At 35.2% G+C, this 11,888-nt stretch overlaps 1 long non-coding RNA gene across 1 annotated transcript; it reads left to right on the top strand.

Annotated features, from left to right (window-relative positions):
- The first annotated feature begins 200 nt into the window (after positions 1–200).
- LOC125876841 (uncharacterized) lies at positions 201–2,908 on the top strand. The gene is made up of 3 exons (XR_007447547.1): positions 201–297; positions 733–809; positions 2,643–2,908. It is a non-coding gene; the product is annotated as an uncharacterized LOC125876841 (long non-coding RNA).
- The last annotated feature ends 8,980 nt before the right edge of the window (positions 2,909–11,888 follow it).

The following is an 11,888-nucleotide window of genomic DNA, read 5'->3' on the forward strand; positions in this document are numbered from 1 at the left end:
CATATAAGGTTTGTATTTTTCCGACTCCGAACGAGTCCGAAACATCGAAATTTAAGTTTGGAGGGTTGTAAAATTTTGACGCGGCGGTGACGTGGCAGAGCCACGTGACGACACGTGGCAGAGGTGGAAATTTCCAGATTTTTAAGAACGAATTTCGTCCAAATTTTTGTTCAACTTCAAATTGAGATTGCTCCTTCATTTTTAATCCAAATTAAGTGATTCAAAAGGCAAACTTCAAGAGAATTTCGAGGGGAATCTAGCGGTGATCTCGAAAACGCGAGGGGAGGCTTCGTTGAGGTAAGAAATCAATTTTTAGCCACTGCCAGTGTGATTTTCGGATGTTTTGTTGTTGAATTTTTGAAATGTGAGATCTTGATCATCGTAAGTCCGTTTTGAGTCATTCTTGTGGCTAACTTGTAGAGTTTTTCGCAAGGATCGTCGTGGTATAATCTGTTTGGGTTGAAAGGGTCTCGTTTTTCCGGAAATTGATGATGAAAGGGCTGTCCTTTTTAATTATTGTGGCTGATTTGCGGTGTTGTGGGCATCTGTTTGTGCTAAAATTTTGGGATATTAGTTTAGTAAGGTAGTTGGGACGTTTCCACGGATTCGATTTTGAGATTCTAAGTGTGGGCCCCACAATCCCGTTTTAGACCCGATTTTGGGTCCGTCTCCGAAAAATATAATTTTAGTGTCAATATATTCGTAATGACGAGGTGATTAACCTTTTGTTAGTGGGGAAGCATTTGGAGACCGTTCGGAGAGGAAAAGATCCGGTACCGTGAGTTGGAGCACGCGTGATCGGCTTTCAGGTAGGCTATGGTTTTCTCTCGTGAGATTGAGCATGTTTAGGCAATTGTTTATTGATTTGCTTGAGTATGGAGGGGTTCGGGTGTCGAGCATGCTAAATTTCTATAATTCCTGCCTTAGACCTTATTTCGGGAAAGTGTTGGATTATGACAGCATGTCTCTTGATATTATTGAATAGCCATATCTGGTGGTGTATATGATAATATTGATTTGAAGTATGTTTGGCCTTAGTCTAGGCTTAGACTAGTGTTGCCATAGACTTGCGAGATTTCGGATGTCGTTGGGCAGTAGAACTTTTTCCGACGTCGTTTCGGACGGTTAGCTCCTTGTAGACTGATATAGCAGACTTGAGTCTGATAGTCGGTAACTCAGCTTATGACCTTGTATCCATAATGCCCTGCTTTTATATCGGCTACAAATACCCGGTTAAAGTCCGTGGTCTAGCTTACTCATTATTGGATACTTCCTCGGCGATTTGGGGTATATGAGGGTCGGACTAAAAGGATTATTTATGGTAATCGGTTTGGTGATATTTCCCGCGACGGATGGTTGGATATTGATTCTTAGCTACAGTACCCGGTTAGAGTCCGTGGTCCAGCTTACTTTTTCCAGGCTTAGCTACAGTACCCGGTTCGAGTCCGTGGTCCAGCTTACCTGTGATCTGGTTTCAGCTACAGTACCCGGTTAGAGTCCGTGGTCCAGCTCATTTATGTCCAGGCTTAGCTACAGTACCCGGTTCGAGTCCGTGGTCCAGCTTACCTGTGATCTGGTTTCAGCTACAGTACCCGGTTAGAGTCCGTGGTCCAGCTCATTTATGTCCAGGCTTAGCTACAGTACCCGGTTCGAGTCCGTGGTCCAGCTTACCTGTGATCTGGTTTCAGCTACAGTACCCGGTTAGAGTCCGTGGTCCAGCTCATTTATGTCCAGGCTTAGCTACAGTACCCGGTTCGAGTCCGTGGTCCAGCTTACCTGTGATCTGGTTTCAGCTACAGTACCCGGTTAGAGTCCGTGGTCCAGCTCATTTATGTCCAGGCTTAGCTACAGTACCCGGTTCGAGTCCGTGGTCCAGCTTACCTGTGATCTGGTTTCAGCTACAGTACCCGGTTAGAGTCCGTGGTCCAGCTCATTTATGTCCAGGCTTAGCTACAGTACCCGGTTCGAGTCCGTGGTCCAGCTTACCTGTGATCTGATTTTGGCTACAGCACCCGGTTCGAGTCCGTGGTCCAGCCCACCCGTGCCCGACCTTTGGCTACAGCACCCGGTTCGAGTCCGTGGTCCAGCCCATATAGGTTGACTCATTAGCTATAGTACCCGGTTCGAGTCCGTGGTCCAGCTTGCACGTGGTGTATTCCCAATTCCTCACTAAAGCTTCAGTTTAGTCTTGATTACTCTCATCTGCAGGTTGAGGTTTTGGAGGTTGGAGAGATTCCGGTTAAAGTCCGGGACGTAATGAGATCTTGGAATATGATTGGGAATGGTTCAGTTACAAGTCCGGAAATTGGTAATATTGTGATAGACCTTCTAGCTCCATTATTTTACTTCAACTGTCAGTCCATCTGCCGGGCTTATGGGGGTCCGTGCAGGTGGTTTCTTTTATTGTGCACGAGCGTACCCGTCGGGTTTATGGGAGCCCGGCGGAGTTAGTTAGATTGCTTGTCTTTGTTGCCTGTACGCTCGTGTACATACCCCCCATTTACTACTCTTTGCACTTGATGTGACCCTTTATTTGCATTTCAGTTTACTTTTGCTTATCTTGCTCAGTCGGCCGATGATGCCTACTGGGTACCTGTTGTTTTGGTACTCATGCTACGCTCTGCATCTATTTTGTGATGCAGGTCCGAGCACTAGTAGCCAGCGTTGATCTAGCTTGGAGTAGACTTATCTGGAGACGGGGGTGAGCACACGGCGTTTTGTACTATTTCAGTCTCCATCTGTATATATAGACTTGTCTTTTTCCTTTCGAGACAGTCCAGTCTCTGTTGTCCAGTTTTAGGACTTGTACTCATTTTGTAGTAGCTCTGTACTAGTGACTTCCAGGTTCTGGGAGGGATCTTTATTTGTATATATGTTTTTGGTTTGTGTCCGCCTGTTTATATTGTTATTTGCCTACTCTTGTTTAATTTCTACCCTCAGACCCATTACTTGTTGTTCCGGGTTACGGGTTGGCTTACCTGCTGGCGGGTTATAGTAGGTGCCATCATGACTTGTTAAATCGGGTTGTGACAATATTGGAAGTAGTTTTTAGCACTAACATGGGGGAGAGATTAGACAACTCGCAACCCCCATATACTATGTCTTGCCAACATGTGTAACAACCCGGAAAACTAGTAAGACCAAGCTAGAGTCTAATGGAAACTAATAGGTGAAACTAGAGCCTAACCTGTGAGCTTTTGAGTTCGATGTTTGGTTATAAGTTGTATATTGACTTCCCGAGCTTAGGTTGAGGTATCTAGGGGTTAAACGTCAAGGTACGACCCTCCAAATACTAACCAACGGTCCTTGGGGAGGACCCTAAAGCCTAACCCCCAAGGCTGCCTAAGATCACAAAAGCTGCCAAAATGAGTGACCTACGGATGGCAAATCACCGCAAGTAGATGGAGTGATTCCCCGTAGGTCATGGGGCGTGGTTCAAGACCTGGTTTAGGAGCTGTAGGTCCAAACCACAGACCTGCAGCACGCCCAGTAATCAATTGACGGACCGTAGGTCCAAGGGGAGTGGATTGCACCTGCAATCTGCCCAAAGTCAGCCAATAGGTGGGTTAGTTTAGGTAATTCGTTTTCAGTTTGTTTTAAGTAGGGGTTGATTAATATGGCTTTATTTCATATATATACAGTATTTTAAGGTATGAAATACTTCATTAACTCATTATAACCCAAGACCCCAAATCAAAACCCAACTACTTTCCCCTCCAAAAATCTTCTCTCTAGAAACTCCATTGAAGACAAAGAGAAAGAGATTAACTAGGGCTTGAAGATGGGGGATTTTCAATACAAAATTGGAAGGATTCTAAGTTTAAGGTATAGGAGTTCTTCATCCTTGGGAAGCTACCACCCAAGGAGCACTTTCAAAAGCTTTTTACTCAAATCTCGAAAACCCAATTAGCTAGGATTTCAACTCAACCCCATGGATTCCTTTCAAAGTTGTTCTTAAAGGTTGAATTATGTTTGTTATTGATGATACTACTGATTTTAGATAATTTTAACTTGAATTCCAAAAAATCCATGAGTTTTCCCCAACCCTAGCTATGACACTTTTCTAATTTTTTATGTTGATAGAAATTGATTCAATTTATTGAATATAAGTTGATTATGATGTAATTACATGATTTAAGTATAATTCTATATGTCTTCTTTATTAACCTAAGATTTCTAAGGTAAATTGATGTGATTAGGGCTATACCATGGAAGAGGCTTATTGAGGGCTAAAAGGTGATCCTCCAAGAAGATGAACTTCTTCATGTAATACCTTAGATTGGATAACCTAGACTTGAATTGATTTAAGGTAAAGCTTCTAAACATGAATTGACTTGATTATGACTTATATGATGGATCATGTTTGTGTAATGTTGAGATTGAGTTTATATGTTTCTTATATGGCTATGATTGATCTAGTATGAGGCATGTGGTTAGGTTACCTAAAGAATTGGGTAGGTATGATGATCATGTGAGGCATTGCTTGAGAGTAAAACTTGAAGTATGAGGATGACTCCTAGGGATTTAGAGGTAAAAGCTAATATGAACAAGTTAAGGATGTTAATGCCTTAAAGAAAGAAATTATTATGTATGTTGAAGATGTATTTGACATTATTGTTTAAAGACTTCACCCATATGACCTATAATATGATCACATAAGTTTATGCATGAAATGAATTGATTACTTGAGTAATAGTTGTATCTATGTTATATATGTTGAATGCTAGATGTGTTGACTCAATATGACCCTTAAATGCAATATATGTGTATTATGTGTATTTGTGGTATTATGTACATACTTATGAACACTTTGAGAAGGAAGTGTATATGATGATAATGTATCTATGGTGTTGATTGAAAAGTTAGTTCTCATATGCACCTTTACATACTATTATGCATGAAATGTACATGATCATGTTGATCCACTTGAAAGGTGGAGGTGTTTAGTTATTGTGTATATTGTGGTATTGATGCAAGATCTTTCTTTCCTATAACCTTATACATGTCTATGTAGGATATGATATGACTATGTATGCTATATTATGACTATGATAGTGCTGTTGTGTTGTATGAAAGGCCATTCTCATGAACACACTATAAATACGATGTGAAAGGTTTACTCACATGTTGATGTTTCTAAGGTGAAAGGACATTCTCACTTAATGAATCTATGAGCTATTATGATGCATGTTGGTTTGAGTGCCTAGTGCATTCTCTTATGAATTTTAAAGGGAATTAGGCTTAGCACCGAGTGGATAGGAGTATGAGATGGGTTCTGTCATGCCAGTAGTTGGGTTCCCAATATGGTGTCTAATGAGATGGAAACCTTCAACGCTAGAAGTTCGGGTTTCGAGTAGCAATCTCCCTATCCCATAATTGTGTGTCCACATATGTATATAGCTAGTGGATCTACCTTGAAACAATTATGTACAATCTACCTTAGGCAAGTAGGACACCCTCTCTTCGGTGTGGGGGTAGAATACTCAATTCCATGTAGCTCACATGGTCTATGTCGGTTAAGGCTATATTTTCCTAAATAATAAGAATATGAATTATAATAAGAACATGAGTATGTTCTATGTTTTCTCAAGAGGATCTACTTTGTGTGAATGAGGGTATGGGACTTCATTCTTACATGGCACAATTAGGCTTTGAGAGTGGGCATGATATGTCTCTTTGATGATATGATGGTTATGACTTAAATGAATGCTTTATATGAATTATGAATATTAACATGGACTATGCTTATGACTTCTTAATAAGAATACTTCGTGTGAATATGGATCTGGGACTTCACTTACATATTGCACAAGTAGACTTATAAAGGGGTTGTGGGGTAGGTTCTCTTATGTTATGATGTTATGAACATGAATGACTCCTTATTTATGACTGTTGGTTATGATTATGGTAAAGTAAGATATATATGTTGTTGTTGACCTAAATGTGATACTTAGCATTCAGTAGGATTATGGGATCTTACATTTGCATTGCACTAGTGGGGATTTGGGTTGCTTATGTGGTAGTTCTATTATGATGAGATGATCTTGGTGTTTGACTATGTGTATGAACTATGTCTTGTGAATATTGGGATATGTATTGTGTTTATGTTGGAGACTATGTTTGTAATTATGACGATATCTCTTATGTTGTGATGATTTGTATGTGAGTTTCTTTATGATTTGCATACTCCAACTATTTCAAGAATGATGTTAAAAAATGGAATATAGCATGGTTTCAAATGAAATGTCCCCTTTTATGCATGTTTAAATGGTTTTTATTCATGGCTTCCATACTTAGTACTTTTTGTGCTAACCCCTTCTTTCTACATTTTCTGTAAGTGTAGGCTTTGGAGGTGTTGGATTCCATCCTTGTGGCTAGGACTCTAGTAGATCAAGAAGAAGAAGTTTGGTGAGTCCTCATTGTATCCGAGGGCTCTACCATATGTCGTATATGTCTTTACTTTATGTTTTAGACTTATGTAAGGGCTAAGTCCCTAAGATGTATTCTAGAGTTTTTATTTCAAGTAATTAGATGGTTTTGAGACATAGTGTATAGACTATATTATTTTATATAAGACTTTGATTGTAAAGAAAAGTTTTTAATTCTGCTCTATTTTCCTATGAACTTATGTCTATGATTATGCTAAGGGCTTGTATAAGACCCCTTCGGGGTCGAGTACGTTGTGTTACGTCTAGGGGGTACCCCTGGCTCGTGACAAACTTGGTATCTGAGCATAAGGTTTTTGGGAAAAGTTTAGGATGTCTCAAACCACATCTAGTAGAGTCTTGTATATAAATGTAAAGCACACCACATTTATGGATAAGAGGCTATTGGATGCTTAGAAAACTCCACTTCTTCATTCTCCAAGTCGTGCCATATAATATAAACTCTCTCTTTCATCCGCTATCCGATGGTCTTTAGGATGAGACTATTAGGAGGATTTATGCTACAAGAGTAAGGGAGAAAAGTTGGTTATGATGCCAATTATGGCTATGTGACTTGAGGGATTTGAGGTAATATATTGTGATGTTGCCTTTAGTGTGAATGATGCTTTATAGTTGCATTTCTGTTATGAAAGATGTTTAGAAGAAATTGTGTAGGCTTACTCCCAAGGAGGAGATAGTGTGCCTACCTAGCAAGGTGATTGTGAGGTTATGTTTAGTTGTTGGTAGAACCCAACTTAGCCATTATGAGTTTTATTAGTGAATAGTGGTGTTTAAGTGATGCCTAGAGAAGTTGGGTGAGTAGACTCCTTGAAAAAAAATTAGAAGTGTAATTCTCCATTGTTGGAATCACCTTGTATGATGGGTATGAGAAGTTGAGTGTTCTAGATGTCCATGATTTGGTTTGGCTTGAAATTCTCACCTTAAGAGGTGTAGTGAGTTTTAGGAGTTTAGTCCCGGTTTGGTAGGCATATGAGACCTTGAGTGGTGTTGGTAAGGTTCCTTGTGAGCAAGAGTGCTTAAATGAGAACCTCTCTAAATTAGAAGTACCAATTGGGATCTTAGACCGGCAAGTTAAGAAATAAAAGAGCAAGAAAGTGCTTCCATAAAAATGTTGAGGAGTGGTATTTTAGTAAGGGTCTTAGTTGAACGTGCTTAATTGGGAGGCCAAGGGCAAATGAGATGTCCCTATATCCTTATGTTCCCTTCTATTCCATTCGTAGTTCATTTTAATCTGAATTTATTTCTAAATCATACCATTCTATTCTTTCGAGGTCTAAATCATGTAGGTCTGTTTCATACCATTGTTGGTTTAATATATCTTTTGATCCGTTATTATTAAATATTTTTTCCCATATTATTCTTCTTAATTCAATTATTTCTATATCTTTAAGTATATATAAGATTAGAGTTTCATAGTTTTTTATCATTTCATCATGCATGTATGTAGTCATGTTCGTTGTTATGCATGTTTTTTATTTTCAATTATTCCTTCCTATCATATTCATAATTGATTAAATTCATATTAGATCATTATGAACTAGATTATCTGTTTATCATGTTCTCCTGTCACTACTAGCATCATACTTTAGCGGATACTTCCTTCTTATCAGCGCCTCAACTTTGTTTACTCCCCTAAACGACTTTCCTTGCCTACCAGTTTCAACATTAGGTTGGCATACTATATAAGTTTTCTCCCTGTTTCCAGTGTGCTAATAAACTAGAAATCATGATTCAAATAATTCTAATACATAATAACTAACATAAATTTATTCAATCATATGATATTCAGGAATATATGAAATTAGTTCTGCATATTTATTGAATAATATACCTTTGCCTGTTGCTTATCCATGATATCTGAAGGTTGTTCCATTATCTATTAAGTATGAATATCTTAAGTATTTGAGAGTGTTTTTTTTCTAAGAAAGCTTGCTTCATTTTATTGAAGGCTTAAAGGCCTGCTTATTAAGTTACATGTACATACCTTTATATAGAAAGAAATTTCTATCCTATGTCTACAGTAATACACAATAATGCACGTACTATACTACTTACTGCACAATAATGCACTACCACTTACTTTACAATAATGCATACCTACTACTTTTACACTTGTCCTATTAATAATGCACACCACCTACCACACTTTACACTTGTCCATACTACTTTAATAATGCACATCTATCATTTAACATGCACATACTTTAATAATGTACACTACCCTACACTTGTTGACAAATTTACATGATTTATTCCTACTTTATACTATTTGCTTTTGGCTTTTTTGGCCAAATAATTTTTCTTTGCCTTATCTCTTTAGTTGTCTCTATCTTCTTATCACTTTAGACTTTATTCTAGCTGGACATCTGGAATCACGTTGTCATCTCCATTACATTTTGAACATAGATGATCATGGTATTTGTGTCCAATTAGCTTGCAATATCTGGTTAATAGTTCTGGCGAAATAAATTATATTTTGAGTGCTCTTGTCGTAGGTCTTTATTTTGGTTTTAATAATGATAAAATTCATCGTTGGACTTCATCCATATCTGTTCTTCTTAGTTCTCTCGAATTTGAATATATCATTAACTGATCTCTAGAGTAGTAACTCCATATAACATTTTCGTTCAAATAATTGTTTGTTAACTCTTGTATAATAGTTGATATACCAATTATTCTTTTATTGGCATAAAAACTTGGTATCTCTATTTTTTGTATTTCTTCCTGTTGTCCAATATCTTCAGGTATAATCATATCTTTGGTTAGTCCTATTTTAATAACTTGAATTGGGGTTTTTATCTCTTCGTATAATATCTCCGCTGGTGCTGTATAAAACTTTACATAAAATAAATTTCCCTTGGTAACTCTTTTATATGTGATGAATGCCTTGTATAGTTCTGATATTCCACTTATTTCTTCTCCGTCGTATGTGTATACAGTATTTAATAGCCCATAATTGTAACATGTTTTACTAAATTGGCGTTAATTTTTGGCTGTGCGATTAGCTTGTTATAACCTTGTAATTTTTGGGTTAGGTAGTCTTGACTTGGTAGATACGAAAAATGGTATCAGAGCTATGGATGAAAAGAAATATAATAAGAAACATACTAGTAGAAAGTTAAGAAAAATAAGAAAACAATTAAGCAAATTATATCCAGAATACAAACAACTCAATATCACAAAAACTGATAACGAAAAATTAGATCAATTAATAGATAATATGTCTAAAATAGAATATAAATATATTCAATATTTAAAAATACAATGAATAACGAGAATAACGAATATAGACAAAAACTTACTGAAATAATTATAGCGAAAAGACAAGAATTAGCACATAGGCAAAGTAGACTTAACAGTAATATATTCGCAAGAACTTGTAAAAAATCTATAGTAGCACAAAGGAAAACAATTTTATATCTACAGATACAGATAGAAAGTTTAGAATATAAACTTCAACACAATCTATAAATGAATAAGGAAGAATATGCCATAGACGAAAAAATATATGAAAACTATGACGAATTAAAAATAAAGATAATATTTTCTAATCTAGGAAGAAGATACAAGAAAATAGGTGACAATATAAGTTTAATGTTAGAAAAAGAAACGATAAAACTAGAAGATAGTTTAACTGTTATGATAAGAATAACAAAAGAAAATGAAGAAATAGATAGAAAAACAGAAATTGAAAAAATAAAACAACAAGCAAAAAAGAAAGTACAACAATTAGAAGAAGTAAAAAATACTAAAATAATAGAACTAGGAAAAAAACTGGCAATATTAAAAGAAATGTATGAAATTAAACAAAAAGAAAAAGAACAAAAAACAAAATTAGCAAATGAGATAAATAAATTTAAAGAAAAATTGCAATTAGAAGAAGAACTAGAAGAAAAAGAAGAAAATAACCAAGATAATCTACCTGAAATAAGAATTGATGAAATAAATAACGATGAACTAGATGAACAACATTCAGAAACAAGCGAAACATATACAGAACTTTTAGCAAACATAGATAATACAAAGAATTTAGAAGTAAATACATGAGACGTAGACATGGATGAAAAACCTAGTACATCAGGAATAAAAAACCCAAAAAATTTAAAATATTATAATGCAAACTATGGACAATATGATAAAGAAAAAACTATATGGGATAAAAGATTAAATAAAAAATGGACACCTAAACCAATAACTGAACAACATGATTTTTTAGATTTAGACTGTGTAGCAGATATAAATAAAATAATTCAATTATGTATGAGATATATATCAAAACAATTAATAGATAACAAAATAAGAATGACAGAAACACCAGGATATATAGAAAGAACACTTATAGGAATAGTAAAATTATGGCTACAAAATTTATCAGATGAAAGTTTAAAAACTCTAAGAAGTAATAAAAAATCTAATGGTGAATTAGCTACTACAACTATGGAAATATTATATAAGTACAAAGTAGCTATAAGAAATGAATTTAGTAGTATGGCAACAGAAATAGAAGAACAAAATAAAGAAAAAATCATAAATCAAAATCTAATGACAAAATTAGCAATATGTAATATGTGTTATATAGATGAATATACATGTGCATTTAGAGAATATTATTATAAAGGAACATATAGCACAAAAAAAAGTAAGGAAATAAGAAAATTATATTTTACAAAATTACCAGAACCTTCTAATTCAAAAGTAATAAAAAGTTGGAATGAAGTAGGATTAACAGATACCTTAGGAGCTAGAATAAAATTCTTACAACGATGGTTTATAGAACTATGTGAAAAACATAAAGAAGAAATAAAAATGGAAAAAATACTAGTAAAAAACTTAGCATGTTGCAAAAATAAAACGGCACCCCAATTTGGTTGTACGGACAAATACTATAAAAAGAGATATAACAAAAAATATAGATCAAAATATAAATATAAAAAACCAAGAAGAAGATACTATGTAAAAAACTACAAAACCAAAAGACCATATAGACCAAAAAGAAAACTAACGGAATGTACCTGTTATAATTGTGGAAAATTAGGACATATAACTAGAGATTGTAAATTACCTAAAAATCTAAAGAAAAAATAAATATCAGAAATAATAATAGACGATGAAAAATATACGCAAATAGAGTACATAGATTATGAATTAGAAAGTGAAGATAGCATATATGAAATAGATAATGATATAGAAACAGAATTAGACAATGAATTCTATAATATAACAAATGACTGAAACATGTATACAAATAATAACTAAAGAAGAACACCAAGACAAAGAATCTTTAGACCAAAAAATAATAATTGATAATAGTGTATTTGAACAAATAAAAGGAAAAGAATTAGACCTAAGCGTAGAAAAAATATTCGAAATACCAACAATAAGAAACTGGTTTAAATGACAAAAAGAAGAATATTATGTAGTAAGTCAAAGAGAACATATCAT

Source organism: Solanum stenotomum, chromosome 9, assembly GCF_019186545.1.
Source record: "Solanum stenotomum isolate F172 chromosome 9, ASM1918654v1, whole genome shotgun sequence".
Lineage (NCBI taxonomy): Eukaryota > Viridiplantae > Streptophyta > Magnoliopsida > Solanales > Solanaceae > Solanum > Solanum stenotomum.